A 21,175-nucleotide genomic window follows, 5' to 3' on the forward strand; every position below is an offset into this window, starting at 1 on the left:
CTGGTATATTGCATTCTGGAAGCTAGCAAAGTAGAACATCCTTCATAATATACATTGCACTTACTATTAAATGTCTGCCTTTCCGATTAAAGTAGCAGCCATATGAACACAGAGACCACGTCTGATCAGCAGCCTATGCCAAGGACAGTACAAAGTAAATGCCTATTTCATACTTCTTAAGCAGAAGAGCATAGTAACCTCTATTGCAATAGGTGTAGTAATTTAGCAACAATCTTTTGGGTTCTGGAGTCAGAAAGAAGGGAAGTTCATATCCAAATTCTGCCAATATATAGCTGGAATTTAACCTTTCTGAAAAGATAGAGATAGTACTTTCCCACTTTATAGAGCTGCTCTAAAGAAGGCGCAAGATGATGTCAACAAAGTTTCCAGCACAGGATGTGACACATCCTTTTGTCTTTACAAGTTTGAATGTAAAGTAGTCAAGGGCTGATATCATACTCATAATCATTTTATATCCTGTATTGTGCCTCATATGTAAATATACCAGGTATGTAGTAAGTACCCAATCATTAGCTATTATATTTAAAGCTAGTACCTTCCTATGGGACTGGGGTTTATGATTTCAGTCTCCTTACTTTACAAGTGAAGAGCTAAATAAGGCCAAGTTTTCTCATCACCATTTCTCAGCTGAGTAGGATTGACCCTGGATGCTCAGGTAGAATGGGGTGAGGCATCAGAGTTGAGACATCTCTATCTAGGTCAGATGATGCAAGATTGGGGCCCATAGATATGGGTGTGGCCAGAGTTCATGTTATTGCCAATTTCCATAGTTTTGACTCATTCATCAAACATTATATAAAACTATTATGTATGAAATGCTGGTCTGGATACCCTAGGCAGTAGATTCTCACTCCCTGGTAGTTCTAACCACGAAAAAAGGAGCTCTTAAGATTGCAGAATCTTGAGTCCCACTCTGGAATTTCTGATAAAAATCTGGGGTGGTCCTAGGAAACTATGCTTTAAAAAAATCTCTTCTTTTGATGCACTGTTCTGAGGGAACAAAAAATATTGAAGGCGCTGTCCTTATTCGCAAAGATGATTAGGAAAAGAATAAACATAACTAACAAGGAAAATTGAGTCAAGGTTAGTCAGGTTTCTTTGTTTGCTTGCTTTTTATTCTGGGTAATATAAATTTATTTGTCCATTTCATCCCTTCTGCAAAATACAGCCTGAGGCTTCATAGACAAGAGTGGAGAGAGGTGATTTTATTCACAGTACTGTTGCTGGGAGTGAAGGTGTGCTGGTACAAAAATATGTGGGCTGATAGAATGTGTTTATGTACATGTGTATGTAATTAGAAGCCTACATAATAATGTAAACTCTACTTAGCTCTGGTGAATTCCAGGCCAGGAAAGATGTACTAGAATTAGCTGAAGAGGTATGACCTCCTTACTAACGAGGCTCTCCATCGTAAGATCAGCTACTTTTTACATGTAAGTGACATGTAAAAAGAAATCACTGATAATTGCCTTTCCACCAAGATCTAGAAAATACCTTTGTTACCATTCACCTCGTGGGCAATCCTTTGGCTCCTCTGGAAGTTGGGTTGGAGTAGGGATCTGGATGTCTTCACCCACACAAAATCCAAGTTAAGCATAAATCCTGAATCCAAATATACAGATCTGGGGCAGCAGAAAATGCACTGAGTGTAGAGAAAGGGCATACATAAGAAAAAGCTTTTCTCCTACTCAGTTTCAAGATGCAGAATAATATGTACCTATTGCATTTTACAGAATCAGAAATTTAATAGTTGCTATGCTGGAAACTTTGGCTCCAATCAACACATATTGTTGAACATCTGCTGTATATGGAAAGTATATAAAAATAAAACACTGGTACTTTATTTTGACTCTAAGTTTATCCTGAGATTAATGTTTTAAAAACTATCTCAAAATTCCTGTTATTTTGGTCTGTTTTTATGATAGGAGGTAATGTCACTCAATAGTTATTTATTACTTGTGATTTTTACATTTCTAGGTGTGAGTTTTTTGAGGGTATTTTGTTCTTCTTTAGGTAGCAGATAGTTGGACAGGCCATTAACACAAGGCTTTCCAAGTGACTAAGTAGGCACATCAACCCAGGCCACGGAACAAATTTTGACAACCATTCTATTTTAGCTGTAAATTTTTCTTTTGGTAAAAATTTTCCATGATCTCAAATATATCCCTTGAAAAAAAGTATGGTTAAATCTACTAAACTGATGTTGAATTAAAAAATCAGGAAGAAACATATAACTAAAAATAACAGGATATGATTAATGGTTTTGATTCATGGCCTATTTTTATCCTCTTCTGGAATCTGAGTACCCAAAATTTGCAGACTAATACAAGAAAAAAATGAGGCTGCAATTTTCAATTTTGGAATTCTCTTCTTTTGAATCAATACACTTATTTAAAAATATCACTCGAGAACTTGATCTCTCCTAAAATTAAGTTTCTCCTGGACTGCAAGGATTTATCATCAATTTTACGGGGTATGGTAGTGTCATTTTAGTTATGGTTATAAAAACCCTCATTTCTTAGAGATATTTGCAAGTGAAATGATATGATGTCTTGGTTTTGCTTTAAAAATATTCCAGCCAAATGAAAAGAAAAAGTAAACAGAGAAATGCATATGTAACAAAAATATCAAAATGTTGACGGTTGTTTAAAGTGGGTCATAGCTACACAGAAGTTCATTATATCCTCTCTTTGTGCAATTTTTTAAATTCCCACAATAAAAAAAATTTTTAAAGATGTTTTTCAGTGACACATTCTGCATCATCTTTTTGCTTTATTTACAAATATTTGTTTTGACAACCTTCCTCCAGAAGCACAACACAGTAAAAATGACCCTTCCCATTCTTTGTTCTCAAATACAAATTCAGAATCCGTTTATTGAATAATATATGCTTGGTGTTTGATGCCGGTGGGTAGAGGCAAGAAGACTTATAAGGAGCACGTGATCTGGTCACCATGGGCAGTCAACTTTCTGACCCTTAGTTTCCTCATTGGAAAATGAACAGAGTAGACTGGATGACCTACAAGGTCCCCTTCTATTTCTACATGACTTTCAGTCTAATTTCTTGGGAATAAGGGCGAGAATGATCTTTCTGTTAAGACAGTGTAAAACAAGTAGACTTCAAATACATATACACTTAATGATAGGTGACTTTGAGCCAGATACATATTCCTTCATATGACAATAGAATACTTTTCATAGTGCTCCTTTCACTGCCAACCACCCTTTACACTCTTTTCTGGTGCTGATTTCTTTCCAAGAAGAATCAGGGATTTTCAGCCAAATAATTGCTTTGAAAAACCTTCCCTACAGGTTTTGTAGTATGGAAGTATATCTTTGGAATCAGTTGGCAAGGTTTATTTATAGGAGATGACCTCATTGTTGTTGTCAGACAGTTTATACTCTAACTTCCAGATTTTTGACATTCTAAACCGTCATTTTAACCAAAAGTTTTAGTAATTTAATTCAACCTAGAATTTTTTAAGATGAAACCGCATTCTCAAACTTAATATAATTATTTTCTTCAGCTACAGAAAGGGAGGGAGATCAGGAAATTTAACTGGAAGCCAAGCATAACCTGGTACTTAGGTTTTAGGACATTGGGAAGAATTAAAACTTTAATTTTGACACATCTTTCAAGAAAAAGGATCAATACCAGGTGGATGAAAGTAATGAATTTAATATTAGAAAATGTATTTAGGAGAAGCATGTGCAAAATGTGTTTAGAGTTTAATTTAATTGTATGGAGAATTCAGAGGTTTAACTACCTTTGATTTTTCTGCAACAGAAGAAGATAAACCAATACTCTCTTTGAAGCTCCCTGCACTAAATCAGAGTTGTTATATCTTTTTATATTTTTGCTGGTTTCTGTTGGAATTATTATTCACATATAATAAACATGTCCATTAAATATTGCCCAAATAGAATCTTATTCAGGGAGCCTTAGAAATTTATTTTGCAGTCAACATGACTAAGTGTATGTCTTGCTGAATTTTTTTCTTTAGAACTGGAAGTATAGAATGTAAGCATATGCCTTAGCTAGCATTTTTATTGGTTAGGGGATGGGGATGAGTAGGCAGGAACAGATATAAGTTGATAACTTACATTTTCTTCTATTTACAAATAAAAGGAAATGCCTGTTTCCCCTCACCCGATTTTTTCATCCTTCCTCCCTCCCTTCCTTTCTTAAGCAAGCATTTATTTAGATTTTTCTGTGTGTCTGCTGTTAGGGATTCAGAGACGTAGAGATGGGATGTAGATGAGAGGGGTTCTGACATTCCAGTCATCAAGAAAGTCATAAAGTCTAGGACAGAACTATATACTTATTGCAATCTGTTGTCCACAGTTCTGATTCTCTCCACAGCTCTCTAATTGTATTTCCAATTTTTAATTGGACTTTCTTCTAGCTAACATTACTAACAATTACTATTCACTTTATATGTATTCTCTCATTAAACTGTCTTAGAAACCTTCTAAGGCTGGTACTATTTATTCAACTCATTTTGCAGATGAGAAGATGGAGGTTTAGAACAGTTAAGTAAATGGCTGACTGAACCAGGGCTCAAGTCAGGTCTGTTTGTGGCAGAAATCTTTGTTTTCTTTACTTCCTTACCATGCTCTGTCTGGCAGGATCACAAACCCACATATCTAACAGAGCTGGAGATCCAGTACAGACTGTGAAGATCTGGGGAATGCACGCTACCTTAAATGATGGGAGCAGCTCACTGGCTCCATTCATTTGAAGCCAGGCAGAAATGGAGTCTTAGTGTTGCAGTGCTTCTGGCTTTTCCAAAGAGTTTGGATATAGATTTGTGAGTGTGTACTTGTGTGTGAGTGTGTTTTAAATCTCTCAGTATTAAATGATTGCGTTGAATTACACATACGTCTTTAAATAACATGAGGCCCAAACAAAACATGTCTGTAGACACTTTAACCTCAACACATTGACAACTGTATTCATCTTTTCCCCTTCAAAACTTGTTTCCATTCTATCCTTGTTTCACTAACAGCATCTCTAATCCAAAAGTTTTCTGTGTTCAAAACTGAAGTTGCCCCTCACTCCTCTCTCCTCTATCCCATATCTGTGACCCCAGAAATATCTCTCAAATGTGATATTTTCTCCACCCCAGAGGCTTCTTATTTCTGTCTGGATTATAGCAATACCTCTTACCTATCCTACTTCCAATCTCCCTCCTCTGCAGAATTGCCGGTGTTAATATCCCCAAAACCAAATTTTCCCACAAATCAATTGTGGGGGTGTTGCTTCCTATTGAAACGGAGCTTGAAGGATATTAAGGAATGATGAGAAAGAAAGAAAGGAAGGAGAGAAAGAAAGACACAGACGGGCTCAGGGGGTCTGAAGCTTGAGTTTACTTCAGACAGACTTCAGACAATTTTATTCTTAACCAGATCCTGGTTATATACCACAGGATGACAATAGGCATGGATGCATTTCCTGAGGGAATAAAGTTCTTATCTTTCAGTGTTCTTCCTTCGTACTTAAAATAACCATTTGGGGTAAACAAACATTCTCTTCCTCCTAAACTGTCTTACATAAATCAGATAACATAAAGCAGCTTACTGCCACCACTACCCTAATGCCATCTACTCCCAAGTAGTTCGGCAGGTCTTATGTTAATCCTATCTCCTACGTGGGGGGGATTGTTAAAAGGATAATTTGGGGGGAATTGTCCCACTAGAAGGGGAAAGTTAAAACTGGATCCCCACAAATGCCACACTATAGATGGATCAGGGATCTAAATGTGAAAGGTAATGGAATTTGCAGAATATCTTCATATCCTAGGGTCAGGGAAGCACTCCTAAACAAAATAAAATAAAAGTCTGAACTGTAAAGCAAACTTGATAAATCAAATTTTAACAAGTGTAGGGATTGCTGTAAAGATGTTAGTGTTAAGCCTGGAGAGCAGGATCCCATTTCCCCATGATGTGACCTACCTCTGGCAAATATTTCAAACAGCTCTCCCACCCTAGCCTGTACCTTTTCAATCTCTAGCAACTGCGCTCTTATAGTAGCCCTCATTACTCAACCTCCACCCTCCAGCAGAGACAATTACAACCCTGCATGCTTCAGGCAGCACTTAAATTTTAACTTTACTAGTAAAGCACTGCCAACTTCTAACTTAAACCCCTTAATTCTGAAAGCTAGACAATAGAAACTTACGTAACCCTTGCCCCTAACCCCCACCCCAACCTCAAGCCATAAAAACCCTATCCCCTGCCACCTTGGCACTGACATTTCTCTCTTGAAACACTGCCCTGGAGGCTCTATTTCTCCCTGAAATAAAGACTGCCTGAACTCCTCGTCCAGCCTTGTTCCTGCTGAGTTTGCCTTTCAGTTAGAAGAAAGAATGGGAAAACGTATTTGTAATGTTTAAACCTACCTAAGGATTACTATATAGACTATTTAAAGAACTCCAGCAAAGCGTATCAACCCCAGTGGAAAGAAGAAGGCTAAAGATTTAAAAAGCAGGCTAAAGGGGTTTAAAAAAAAAAGAAGAAACTGAAAAAAAAAATGATGAGCATATGAAGAGAAGTTCGAGTCATTGGCAATCAGAGAAATGCAGATAAAAACAGCAAAGAGGTATCAGTTTATATGTATTGGATTGGCAAGAGTTAGAAAGATGGGTAATTCCCAACATAAGTGAGTATGCAGATTTAGCTATCTTTAGGCACTGCTGATGGGAGTGTAGAATTGTGTAGCCATTTTGGCATTTTTTTAGGCAAATTAAGTATTTGCATACCCTATGACATACAGTTCTGCTCTTGAGTATATATTCCAAGTGAATTCCTCTACAAATTTATAACAGAACAAACCTGAGGATGTTCGTTGAAGCATTTTTTTAAATGTTATTAGAGAAATTATTGGTTTACAGAAAACCCCTCACACACATATGCAATTTTCCCTATTATTAACTCCTTGCACTAGTGTACTACTTTGTTACAATTGATGAAACAATATTGTTATAATTATGCTAGTATAGTCACAGTTTACATTAGGGTTCATTGCTTGTGTTGTACAATGAACCCTAATGTATTTATCGTCTTTTCTAATTTTTATTCTAGTAACATATATACAACCTAAAATTTCCCCTTTTAACCACATTCAAATATATGATTCTATGGTTCTAATTATACTCACAATGTTGCGCTCCCATCATCACTATCCATTACCAAAACTCATTCATCACCCCAAACAAAAGCTTTGAATCGATTAAGCATTGTCTCCATTCCCCACCCCCCCAACCCCAACCCCTGATGGCCTCTATTGTAGTCTGAGTCTGTGAATTTGCTGATTCTAATTATTTCATATCATTGAGAGCATATATATTTGTCATTTTGTGTCTTTCTTATTTCGCTCAGCATGATGTCGTCAAGTTTCTTCCATGTTGTTGCATGCACCAGAACTTCATTCCTGTTTTGTGATCTAACATATGGTCTCTCTTGGACAATGTTCTATGCACACTAGAGAAAAATGTGTATTCTCCTGCTATTGGGAGAAGTATCCTATGTATGTCTGTTATAGCTAAGTGATTTATAGTATCATTCAAGTCTTCAATTTCCTTACTGATCTTGTGCCTAGATATTATATCCATTATTGAAAGCAGTATATTGAAGTTTCCTACTATTAATGTAGATGCATCTGTTTTTCCCTTCAAATCTGTCAATACTTGCTTCAGTATTTTGAATCTCTACTGTTAGGTACACATATATTTATAATTATGTTTTTGTGTTTAATTGACCCTTTTATCAGTAAATGTTGACCTTCTTTGTCTCCTGTAACACATATTGACTCAAAATCTATTTCATCTTTTATCAGTATTGATATTCCAGCTCTCTTTTGGTTATGATTTGCCTAGTATATTTTTTTCTATCCATTCACTTTCAACCAACTTATGTCTTTGTATTTAAGGTAATCTCTTGTTAACAGGATATAGTATGGCCCTGCATTTTTGTCCATTCTGCAGATCTCTGCCTTTTGATTGGAGAATTTAATCCATTTACATTCAAATAGCTGCTCTCAATGAAGGACTTTCTTCTGCCCTTTTGCTAGTTGATCTTTGTAAGTCTTATTCTTTTTTTGCCCCTCAATTCTTCCAATAACACCTACTTAAAAATTCATTTGATTTTTTTATTGCACTATTTTGAGGCCCTTCTCATTTTTTTCAGTATATATTTTTCATATTTTTTTTTGTCATTACCATGGGGCTTAAATTTAACATCCTAAATCTGTAAGAATCATCTTTGATTTGATAACAACTTGGCTTCAGTAACATACACTATTTCTACACCCATTTATTCCCTCACCTTTTTGTGGTACTTGTTACAAATTATCTTTATACATTATACATCCAAAACCATAGATTCATTATTACTCTTTATGTCATTGCATTTATAGCCTACAAGTGGAGTTAACATACCAAAAAATACAATACAATTATACTGATACTTATAATTACCCATATGGTTACCTTTCCCAGAGGTCTTTATTTCTTTACATCACTTCAACTCATTGTCTACTGTTCTTTCCTTTCAGTGTGAAACACTCCCTTTAGCATTTTCTTGGAAAGCAGGACTAGTGCTGATGAACTCCTTCAGCTTTCGTCTGTCTGGGCATGCCTTAATCTCTCTTTCAATTTTTTTTTTTAAGCATACAACAAAATTAGTCACTTTTATTTAAAAGAAACATTACACATTGTAATTGTGTAATTGTGTTAAGTTAAATTTCATAATTAAATGCACATAAAAGTAACATGCATACTTTAAACAAAATCCACATACAAAGTTAGTTGATTACATGGCAGCAAAGGAACCAGCACAACTGTAAACTTGCTGCTCTGCAGATTTTAAATGCTTGCAACCTGAAATCAAAAGCATAAAGTTAAGTCTCTTTAAAGGGAATTTAAAAAAATCGAATATATTCCTCAGATAGTACTAACAATATAGAGCCCATAACCTATTTTAGTTACGAAAAAAATTTTTTTTAAGTGTCATGTGCCTCTCATTCCCAGAATATTAGTGTGCAGGTCTTCTCATCAACCCTGGGGGAGAAAATGATGGTGGGGAACCTGGGTGGAAGTGACAGGCTGACTAAGGCATCTGCACAGAGGAGACAGAAAAGCACTTGGATGCCGACCGCTCTGCTGAGGGATGTAGGATGTTTCCCTCCTTTGCTCTGACTTAAATGACATTTTAAAAGTCTGTGCGTTACTTTGTTCCTTACAGACAACAGAGAACCTTAGTTTGAACGGGCAATTCAGCACTCTCCTCGTTGCCCCGGGAGGTCGGAGTGGGGAGCCTACAGGTGCGGGCAGAGAGACCGGCACCCGCAGAATGGCGCACGTGGCAGACGCCGGGGGCACCCAGGAGACCGCGAGGCTCACAGAGGGAAATGGACAGACTTTTTTCCTAAGACAGCTGTGTCATTTTAATTCGTTACAGATGGAGAGTTATCCCTCCCTCCTCTTCTAAGGCTGCTGCTGGTATTGATCTATCGAAAATCTTGTTACACTGTAAGAACTGACATTTACACATCTGCTCATTTCCCTATCACATACCAGTAAAAAAATCTGTTGCCGCAGATGAACGTCAGCGTGCTCGGCCTTTCTCAGCCGGGCCTCTAAGTTGTGCGGAGTTTCCAGGGTCGATGTGGAGAAGGCGGCAGTGTCTGAGCTAACCTCTGCCTGCCCTTCTGTCGTGCCTGGGCGCTTATTCTCTTTAATACGGGGCGGGGGGGGGGGGGGTTGGGGGCTTGTTCCTGAAGCAACAACCCCTTATGACTTCAAGACCAAGGGCCACCCAGGCAGTCCCTGAGCCTGTTGCCAACGAGGCCCATAAGCTGCCGGCACCACCTTGGGGTTGGGGGGCCCACGCAGCGAGGCAGCCAAAAGGCGTCGGTCGCACACACCCCTGAGAGTCACAGCTTGTCTCCGGTCATTTCTAGGAAATGGGCGTGGACGTCCGGTGTGCACCCCTCCCCCCTTGGGATTGAACAGGAATCTGTAGTAGCTGCCATCTGCGCAAATCTTAATGATGGCACTTGGCCCTGTTCCAAAGGCACAAATGCAGGGAGAGGCTGAGGGAACCTGAAATTTGGAAAACCTCCATTTGGAGGAACTGAAGTACTTTGGAAAGAAACTGGCTAATGCCAAACTGGGTTGCTTGTTTCTTTTTGGGTCCTCAGCGCCGAAGATGTGCACAGTGTGGTGGTCGCTGGAAATGAGATGAGCGAGGCGTCCTGGTTGAAGTTGATGCAATAAATGTTCACTGCTTGAGATTTTCTCTGTAGTTCCTGGATTAAATGCCCTGATGAAGTATCAAATATTCTTACAGGGGTCCCCTTTTCAGAGGCAGGGGCTTTTCAGTGCTGGCCAGGCCCACAAGTTGCACGTGGCCCACATGTGTGCCCAGGAAGGCCAGGAGGGAGTTGCTCCTATTTGGACACAAAACACAAAGACCTTTGAGACAGCAGGTCTCAAAGACTTGCAGGTGATGGGGATTGTGCTTGAACATGAACACCTTAATATGGAGTTCAAGACCACTACAAATCTATCTGCTGCAATTTGACTGTTATGACTTCTTTAGAAACTCTATTTCAATAACAGTCTTCCTGGCAGGAGGTTCCTGGTGAACGTTGTCCACTCGTCACTGAGCGCTGCAGGCGGCTAGGGAGAGGCCAGAAGGTTGGGTCCCTTTGGACCCATGCTGGAGCTACCTCCTCTCCCTCATTTTTAAGAAGACTCGCCAGATATAAAATCCATGATTGGCAATTGTTTATGTTCAGCATTTTAAATATATAATCCTGCTGCCTTCTTACCTCTGTGATTTCTGATAAGAAATTGCCTCTTAACCTTATTGAAACTCCTTTTACATATAGGTTGCTTTTTTCTTGCAGCTTTCAGAATCCTCTCCTTGTCCTTGGCATTCAACATTTTGACTACGTGGCTGGCCATGGTTCCTCTTCATGCTTACCCTGTTTGGGATTTGTTGGGAATCTTGAATATGAATGTTCATACCTACTGTTCAATTCCGGAAGCGTTGGTCATTATTTCTTTGAGTATTCTCTCTTCCAGTGCTGGTTTGAAACTGCTATGTACCCCAGAAAAGCCATGTTCATTTAATCCTAATCCAAACTTGTGGGGGCAGACCTATTGTTTGGGTAGGGCCTTTTGATTAGATTGTTTCCATAGAGATGCAACCCACCCAATTGTGGGTGGGACCTTTTGATTAGATGGAAATGTGGCCCCACCCATTCAAGGTGGGTCTTAATTAGTTTACTCTAGTCCTTAAAAGAAATCCAACACAGAAAGCAGACACAGACATTTGGAGATGCTCAAAGAAATGACATGGAGAGTAGAGAAATGAAACCAAGACACAGATGTCTGAAGAGGTTAAGCCAAGAGATGAAGTCCAGAATTTTCCCCAGAGAAGCTAAGTGAGGATGCACAGATGCTTGGAGTGAAAGCCGCTGGAATCAGAAGCTGAAAGCAATGAATCAGGAGCAAGGACCTACTCACATCACCATGTGCCTTCCCATGTGACAGAGAAACCTGGATGCTGCCTTTCCTCCAAGATGTTATCCTCTTGTTTGTGCCTTACTTTGGACATTTTCATGGTCTTGGCACTGTAAACTTGTACTTTTACCTTTGTAAAAGCAAACACATTTCTGGTATATTTCATTCTGGCAGCATTAGCAAACCAAAACAGATTTTGGTATCAGGAGTTGTGTGCTGCAGTTTGCAAATATCGAACATGTTAGAATAGCTTTTTACATGGATAGGAAAAGATTCTGGAAGAATTGTGAGGAGATGAATAGGAAAGGCCCGAATTGCTTTGAAGAAACTATTGGCAGAAATAAGGATGCTAAAGGTGCTTCTGATGAGACCTTAGACAAAAATAATGTATGTGCTATTGCAAGTTGGAAGGAAGGCAATCCTTGTTTCAAAGTTGCAGAAAATTTCACAAAATTGTGTCCTGGTGTTAGACAGAAGGTAGAATTTGAATGTGACAAGCTCAGATATCCAGCTGAGGAAATTTCCAAACTAAATGTGGAAAATGCAGCCTGTTTTTTTCTTATGGCTTATAGTAAAGTGCAACAGGAAAGGGATAAGCTGAAAACTGAACTCTTAGGTACAAAGAAAGTAGAAATTAATGGTCTAGAAAATTCTGTGCTTCCAGAAATTGAGACCCCAGAGGCTAGTGACCCACATGAGGATTTAACCAAATATGGAAGCAGTCAGACATTACAAGACAAGTGAGGGTTGGAGATGGAGCTATCCAGAAAGGATTTGTGGAAAGTTCATTTGTCTGATGGAGTTGACCCCCGTGTGCTGCATGCCAAACCAGAAAGTTTCTTGTGAGATCTATATGACCAGAACCTCTGCCAGCCTCTACTAAAATGGAGAAAAGGGACAGATTGAAGGAAAAATTACTTCAAGGACAGAACCATGCATGCTAAGGTCTGGAGCCAGGAAATCTTGGGCCAAGAGAGCAGATCCACAGAGGGTGAGTTTGCCCCAAAGGTGGGCCTTCTGCCTTGATGTTCAGGAAGAGTTTTTGTGTCCTAGGCCACAGAGAGGGTGGAGCACATTCCCTGGGAATTGGAGAGAGCTTGGCAACTATCTCATTGTTCTGAAAAGGTTGAGCATGTATGGAGAAATATTTATTCCCCTTCTGGAATTCCCATTATGTGTATGTTCTAGTTTGCTAGATGCCGGAATGCAATATACCAGAAATTGAATGGCTTTTGAAAAGGGGAATTTAATGAGTTGCTAGTTTACAGTTTAAGGCCAAGAAAATGTCCCAATTAAAACAAGTCTATAGAAATGTCTGATCAAGGGCATCCAGGGAAAGATACCTTGGTTCAAGAAGGCCGATGAAGCGCAGGGTCTCTCTCACAGGTAAGAAGGCATGTGGCGAACACAGTCAGGGCTTCTCTCTCAGCTGGAAGGGCACATGGTGAATACGGCGTCATCTGCTAGCTTTCTTCCTGGCTTCTGGTTTCATGAAGCTCCCAGGAGGTGTTTTCCTTCTTCAGCTCCAAAGGTCTCTGGCTGGTGGACTCTCTGCTTTGTGGTGCTGCAGCATTTTCTGCTCTCTCTGAGTCTCTCATTTTCCAAAATATTTCCTCTTTTATAGGACTCCAATAAACCCATCATGACCCACTCAAATGGGTGGAGACATGTCATCCCCTAATCCAGTTTAACAGCCATTCTTGACTAAATCACATGAACCAGGGAGATGATCACATTACAGTTTCAAATATACAGTATTGAATAGGGATTATTCTACCTTTATGAAATGGGATTTATATTAAAACATGGCATTTCTTAGGGGGCATACTTCCTTTCAAACCAGCACAGTGTATATCAGTTTGCTTGATGGTATCTATGCCAGTTTGAAAGTACTATGTACTCCAGAAAAGCCATGCTTTAATCCTGATTCAGTCTTTTAATCTTGATCCAATACTGTAGATTTGAGTTTTTGATTAGATTATCTCCATGAAGTGGCAGCACACCCAATTGTGGATGTGACCTTTGATTAGATGGAAATGTGACTCCACCCATTCCAGGTGGATCTTGATTAGTTTACTGGAGTCCTTTAAAAGAGAAAACATTTTAGAAAGAGTCAGAAATGACAGAAGCTTCAGAGCCAACAGAGAGAGCCAATGTAGATGCATGTGTCTTATCTTCAAGATCTCTAGTTCTTTCTTTTACCAACTCCAATTTGCTGTTGAACCCCTCTAGGAAATTTTTAATTTCTGTTACTGTGTGGTCTTAACTCTGTTTCATTCCTTTTCATAATTTCCATCTCTCTATTGATATTCTCTTTGTGTTTATTTATCATTTTCCTGATTTCCTTTAGTTCTTTGTTGATATTTTTCTTTAGCTCTTTGATCATATTTAGGACCACTTTGTAACCATCTTTCTCTAGTATGTCTCAGGTCTGCTCCTTCTCACTGACGGTTTCTAATGCTTTAAACTTCTCCTTTGTATGAGCCATCACTTCCTGCTTCTTTGTATATTTTGTAATCTTTTGTTGAAATCAAAACATTTTTGATATCTTAATGTATTATTGCCTGAATTTAGATTCTGAGATGGCTGTTCTTTACGTTTGTATCCAGGTACAGTCTTTGCAGTTTAGCCTGAGGAAATCCTCTCCTGCAGAATTTAGCCATAAAATGCATTTAGAAAATAGCTCAAAGCAAAAACATAGTGTTCTTTCCAGTCCTTTCAGTGTTGGAGCATACATGTGTGGTCCTAAAAATCCTCCCGTATATAGGCACCCAAAGGTCCCTCATCTCCAGGAAACAGCATTTCCTCAGTGTCATGGGAACTGCACTGTATGTCCCACAGCAATCTCTTGCCCCAGGTAGCACAGCTTAATTGTTCTCCACCAGAGAGACTGGGCCAGATACACATGCTAACTATATGTGAATGCTCCCTCCAGAAGCAAGATCAGGGACCTGTACTGGAAATACAGGGCCAGCTCTGCACCAAGCTGGTGAGAGAATAGGGGAAGGGCTCAGCTCTGCACCAAGCTGGTGAGAGAATAGGGGAAGGGCTTGAGGGCACCATGAGAGCATACTGCTTTTAAGTTGCCTTTTTTCTTGACTCAGCATTCACCCTGTTACTGTGATCCTTTAACTGTTTTCTGGAACTTTGAGAAAGTTGTTTTTGTCAGTTCGTGGTGGTTTTTCAGTTTCTTTGGTGAGATGGAGTCCGGACCTTTTCATGCCTCTATCTTAATTGGAGTCAGCTGCAGTTTTTTGTTTGTTTGTTTGTTTGTTTTGCCCCTTTTACCACTTCTCTTTGACTTTCAAAGGAACAGAGCTATCAAGATACTTTAAAATCCTCAAGCATGTCATGTTCCCTCTTCCGAGAGTGTTTCCACAGGATGTTCCCTCTTCCTGAAATCTTTTGACCCCCTCCTATATGCAAACCAGCTGCCTTCCTCTCCCCAAACATTATTCTTGTCACATCCTATCATATCTCTCCCTATGCACAGATATAGACACAGACACATACATGCACACACAAACCCGTACCATCACTCATAATCCATACCCACACATGTAGCTAATTCTTACAAAACTATTAGGTCTCATCTTCCCTGATTCTCCCCACTCCCCCATCCCTGAAAATCTGGGCTAAGTGTCTTCTCTTTGGACTCACATGACATCTCTAATTCCCTCTCCATAACATTAATCACTCTAGCAATAATTGTTTGTTTTTTTTAACTCCCTTCTCCCATCCTGCTTGACTATGAGCTCCTTGAGAATGGGAATTTAGACCGTTGTATTTATGTTCTCCATAACTGGTATGATATCTGGTATATATAGGGTCATCTTAACAAATATTTATTGAAAGAAAAAAGTTCATGCATAGTATACATTAAGTTAAATGTCCCATATTGAAATTAAAACACAGAATTACGATGTGACATAATATTTATGAATAGTAAATACAGCTTGAGTAATGCATAAATAACCCTCATTCCATTCGTTTTCTGCAGTCCAGTTAGAAAAAGGAGAGTGAATTGTGCATGTTTGAAACTGTTATGTACCCAGCAAAGCCATGTTCTTTAATTCTGTTTTAAATTGTACGGTGGGACATTTTGATTGCATTGTTTCCATGGAGATGTGACACACCCAATAGTGATTAGGACCTTTTGATTAGATGGAGATGTGACTCTGTCTATTTAAGGTGTGTCTTGATTAGTTTTCTGGAGTCCTTTAAAAAGGAAAACATTTTGGAGAGCTCTCAGAGCCGACACAGATGCAGACATTTGGAGATGCTTGGAGTGCCAACAGAGAGAACAGATGCTTAGACACAGATATTTGGGGATGCAGAGCCTAACACCCATCACCACATGCCTTTCTGTGAGATGCTAAGTGAGAACCCAGAGTTGTGTCCTGGAGGAGCTAAGTGAAGGCCCACAGACAGAGAGGAAACCACTGGCATCAGAAGCTGTTTGAAACCAGAAGGAAAAGGACCATCAGATGCCAGCCAAGTGACTTCTCAGATTGGCCTTTCTTGAATCAAGGTATCTTTGGATGCCTTAGTTTGGACATTTTTATAGCCTTAGAACTGGAAACTTGCAATTTAATAAATTCCCTTCATAAAAGCCAATCTATTTCAGGTACATTGTGTTCTGGCAGCATTTAACAAACTAAAACAGAACGCACTACTTGTTATAAGGTCACCTCCATGACCTAATAAGGTTCTGTGCAAAACTTACTTGCAAGATTGTTGGCAATTCTTTAAAGCCAAACTATCTCTAGGGTGATTGGAGGGAAATTTCTTCTAGTACAAATTTACAAGAGCTAGTTAGTGATTTGTTAATAATGCCCTTCATCCTAAAAAGCTCCTGGGACCTAACTTCTCAGCTCTCAGCAGCCTGACTAAACCCTCAGGATTAAAAGGGCCTTTGTGTAATAAGGCTCCCTTCTTGTTAGTGGTCTCTGGCAAGGACCCATTCTCAGGCAGACAGTAGAGACCAAAGGAGAATTTAATGTTGGAAAAGATTGGGACCAAGACCCACCCTCATTGTGACTAACATAGGTTGACCAACTATCCCGGTTGACCTGGGACTGTGAAGTTCACCATGGGATTTTCACTGCTAAAAATTAGAATAGTCTCAGGCAAACTTGGATTGGTCACCCTACCAGCATCGCTGAAGGTTGGACAGGTGGCCTGGTCACGTGAACCCTAACAGGTGGCACAGTTTTATAAAGCATTACAGTGACTGAGATTTCTCCAGTTAAAAGTTTCATATAGGAAATATTGAAATGAAGAGCATTTCATTGCCCTGCAGTTTACCCAGGGTGTTAAAATCTTTGAGAAGCTTTTTCTTGACATCTTTCAACGACTATTCCTTTTTTCTTCCTGGCAAGATTGTACCCTATAAAATAAATGATGACCCAATCCTTAGAGTACTGTACTACTAATTCCCATTTGAAACAATTATCTCATGAAGACTTTCAGCAACTCAAAGAAATATTTCTGAAATAGCCATTTAATTAACCCCAGCAGAAATAAGAATGGAGAGTGTAAGGAAACAAAAACTGAACTAGGCATGAGTACTGGTTTCTTTGTAGCAGATGAAATTCTCTTCTACAGGAAGCTTAAATATTGTTCCAAACGTCTAGTTTGGAACATTTCTAGGCTAACAAAGAAATGTACTATCAACCTTATTTCTCTTCTTCATTACTGTGGAGAAGTAAAATATTTGAAATTGAATAGTTTCATTTATGCATTGTATACACAATTGGTTGGGAGATGGAAAAAACAAAGCCTTGTCCTTTGAGAAATACTACAAGTATCAGCCCTAGTTAACATTTTAGAAGTAATTGTTGAGCACTGTCTTTATATTCATCAGCAATATTTCAAGTTTCTATTTTCTTTCTAAAAAAATTTAACAACTGATTCCTCCAACGCAAGTGGAATGAAGGAGGCTTAGCCCAGGCAGTCTGGTGGCTGTACTTTGGCGGGGGGTGGCAGAGGGAGGTTGTTAGCAAAATACAGCACCAAGGAGCTGGCGGCCTCAACAGCCACTGTGGGACCAGACCAAGGGACAAAGGTTAAGATAGGCAAACTTCAGCTTTGCAAACTTGACGAACTAGATTGTTTAATAAAAGGAATTTAGTATATTGACTCAGTTGGATTCAATGGACAATCACAATGCTATTACTTCGAAAGCTGCTGATTCTGAAAAATGTCAGAATGTTACCATTTGATTTGAAAAATCCCTACCCTTTGCTTCTGGTGAACACTGGCTCAGGAGTTAGCATCTTAGCAGTGTATTCTAAAGATAATTACAAGCCGGTCACAGGTACCAGTCTTGGAGGAGGAACCTTCTTTGGTCTCTGCTGTAATCTTACTGGCTGTACCACTTTTGAAGAAGCTCTTGAAATGGCATCTACTGGAGATAGCACCAAAGTGGATAAACTAGTGCATGACATTTATGGAGCGGATGGTGAGAGATTTGGGACTACCAGGATGGGCTGTAACTTCAAGCTTTGGAAACATGGTGAGCAAGGAGAAGCGAGAGGCTGTCAGCAAAGACCTCGCCAGAGCAACTCTGATCACCATCACCAGCAACATTGGCTTCATAGTAAGAAAGTGTGCCCTTAACGAAAACATTAACCAGGTGGTATTTGTTGGAAATTTCTTGAGAATTAATACAATCACCATGCGACTTTTGGCATATGCTTTGGATTATTGGTCCAAGGGGCAGTTGAAAGCACTTTCTTTGGAACATGAGTGTTATTTTAGAGTAGTCGGAGCACTCCTTGAGCTGTTGAAGATTCCCTAATCACTACCTGGGGAGGGGTTCCTGGAACTTTTCACAATGGGTCCTGTGGACTTTTATTTTTTAAGAGACTTATTTAGTTCTGTGATTGTATACTACTCAAATCAAAGTGAGAAAGAACAAGTATGCTTTTTGAAGTCGTCAAGATAAATCCTTAATGATTCAGCCTAAACTAGTAATCAGTAAGGGAAAGATATATTAAACAACACAAAAAAATTGGACCATATCCATGACAGTGAGGATTTGCTGTATTTAAGCTTTTCTTCAGTATAGCACTGTTGACTCACTGTGTATTTTTGAAATCTCAGCATCACTCACTGGAGACACTTCAGGGGAGAGCTGTTCTGTGTTCAGCAGCAGACTGTGGTTTTATGTCCTGTGAACTTGCTATGCAACGTAAGCTACTGTTATAACCTAATGACAATTTTGTCAATATGACCTTGGAGATAATCATCTGTGCATTACAGGTTTGCATTTTGCCTTTGAAAAAAAATTTTTTTGAATCACATTTTCTGTAACCTCCATTACCACCTGGCCATTTTCCTTTGTGTTCTCTTCTCTGCTTTTGCTCCATTGATCCCTCTTTCCTTTAGTCTTGTGATCTGTCCTGTTTATCATCACTCACTTCCTGATTCAGGTGAAATTCCAGCCATAGGCAAAACTGTGAACCAGCAACATTTTTCTCTATCTCTTCCTCATTCCCTTCTCTTACTCCTCCCAATCCATGGCTAGATATTTCAGATGTTGTTACAGATATTGTTCATTAAGTATACTACTCTCTATTAACTTGAACCTATAGCTCCAGTTGTCTCCTTTTAGCTAAGAAAATTCTGGGAAATTTTTTGATGGACAGTAAATCCTAGTGAATTCGGACTTCATTAAATTATGACTTGTAACAAGTGAACAAAAGTTTTGGCCAAAATATACCTTTTATGCAATTATATAAAGGGTTTGCTGACTCAATTAATAATAGACTGATAAATAAGGAAAAGATTTATCTTACTTTATATATAATGTCATTTTATAGGATATATAAAAAGTATGCTTTATAATATATTTAGTATATAATTTCTTACAAGTTAAAAGAAGGTAATTTTCAAAGTACTGGCAATATTTTCTTATCTTTATTAGTAAAGTTACAATATCTGGTGATATTTATACAATAAAGTTAAATTTTCATATAGTATTTTGGTATTAGGGTTTTCATTACAACAGGTTTATCATGTTTCTCAATTTTACCATTTATAATTTGCTGGACAATTGAATGAAAAGAAAACAAAATTGTTATGTGCACACAAACATTTAAGAAACACTTCTAATTATGAAGTATGATACCTTCACTGATTTTTTTTATTTTCCACCTAATATCCCTAATATCTTCAGCACCTTTAGGTTTATGGGATCAATCCTAATGGGTAGGGCAGAAACTCAATAAAACTGTTAGCAAATAATGCTGGGCAATCACACACAAAACATAGGTCATATTGTTTGAAGAATCAGTTTGTATTAACTAGTTTGCCTGATTTTAGACCACCAATTAGCAGTTTAGTAATGTTACTCTGAAATTATTGTTTTAAAGGAAATACTGGCAATTAAATGACAATTTTTCATTCAATTTATCATGGAAAAAAATTTATTATGACAAATCTATCTATGCTTGCAAATAATCCAAAGCAAAGTAAATTTTAAAAGAATCTTATTTGGCTTTGTACATTGTATCAGTACACAGGGGTTTCAGTGAGATTTCCCCTAGGACATAAGGGAAATAAGACTGTTCTTTGAGAGCTAAGCTTTAAGCTCACATACAATAGAAAAGAGCAGAAATAAGCACAAACTGACTTGACTTGACTGCAACTTGATTTCTCTTGAAAGAATATATTATTGCTAAGAGATTTGGGTAGCCAAAGAAACAGAGAAAGGAGTATACAGGGCCAGAAAGTACCAATGTCCAACCAAGCTCTGTCAAAGAGAGAAGGAGCCCAAGTCAACAGCACAGCGGGATGTCTCTACTGGATTGGAGATCTTAATGTAGAAAGTTGCAACCATTATGACTGAGTATTTCTATTTTGGGGGCAAAATCATCCTGTCATGGGGATAAATGAATCAAGGACATTCTATTCACATAATTCTGGTTGCTCTGAATCTGTGATCATCAAGCAACCTTCTGATAATGCCTCTGGCTTCAGGAGTAGGTTTGGCTACCTGAAAAAAATGTGCTGCCTTTGTAGTCATATTTATTCAGGAATATAAATCATAACTGTTAGAAATTAATACATCAATATATTGTTGTATATATCTGTCTCGTGACCTTGGTTAATGTAAGCTCATCTGATTCCTAGAGCTGCTCTATGTTGCTAAGGCAAGGATACTTCTGAGACCAGGATACTCTAGATCAGAGCCTAGAGGGTTATGGGAAATCTATCCAAGTAACCTTTGGATTTAAAATACACCACAGATAACTCATAAAGTAGACAAAATTACCATTTACCACCCATCTACAATATCATTCAATATTAGGCACTTTCCATATTCTATCTTATTAATACTCATGATATGGATCATCATTATACTCCCTCTCTTACAGATTCCCTGACCTCACTACATTATACTTGCCTGGTAAAACCAAGGCTAGGTACATCTCACTATCCATTTTCTCCAGAGCTGTACCCAAATAGATGAACACTGCAAGAGAAATCATATAAATATACTGAATGGCTTATTTTGCATTCATAATCACAAACTCAAAAGAGCTCTCAGCTATAGTATGCTTGTCCTACTCTGTAGCTCTGAGTAGATTTACCTTTTCACCCTCTGAGATAACTTT

At 38.5% G+C, this 21,175-nt stretch overlaps 1 long non-coding RNA gene and 2 pseudogenes across 2 annotated transcripts in view; 1 reads left to right on the top strand and 2 right to left on the bottom strand.

Annotated features, from left to right (window-relative positions):
* The window catches only part of LOC143680618 (uncharacterized), a 275,278-nt gene that overhangs the window by 252,866 nt on the left and 1,237 nt on the right, over positions 1 to 21,175 (bottom strand). For both annotated transcript variants that reach the window (XR_013174088.1, XR_013174087.1), the window contains exons 2-3: positions 20,965 to 21,033; positions 8,821 to 8,900 (exon numbers count right to left, since the gene is read on the bottom strand). This is a non-coding gene — a long non-coding RNA (uncharacterized LOC143680618). The remainder of the gene's footprint in view (positions 1 to 8,820; positions 8,901 to 20,964; positions 21,034 to 21,175) is intronic.
* Positions 9,956 to 11,052, bottom strand: LOC143678919 (WD repeat domain phosphoinositide-interacting protein 3 pseudogene; annotated as a pseudogene).
* On the top strand, positions 17,952 to 18,354 carry LOC143678841 (pantothenate kinase 2, mitochondrial pseudogene; annotated as a pseudogene).

This window comes from Tamandua tetradactyla, chromosome 4 (assembly GCF_023851605.1).
Source record: "Tamandua tetradactyla isolate mTamTet1 chromosome 4, mTamTet1.pri, whole genome shotgun sequence".
Taxonomy (NCBI): domain Eukaryota; kingdom Metazoa; phylum Chordata; class Mammalia; order Pilosa; family Myrmecophagidae; genus Tamandua; species Tamandua tetradactyla.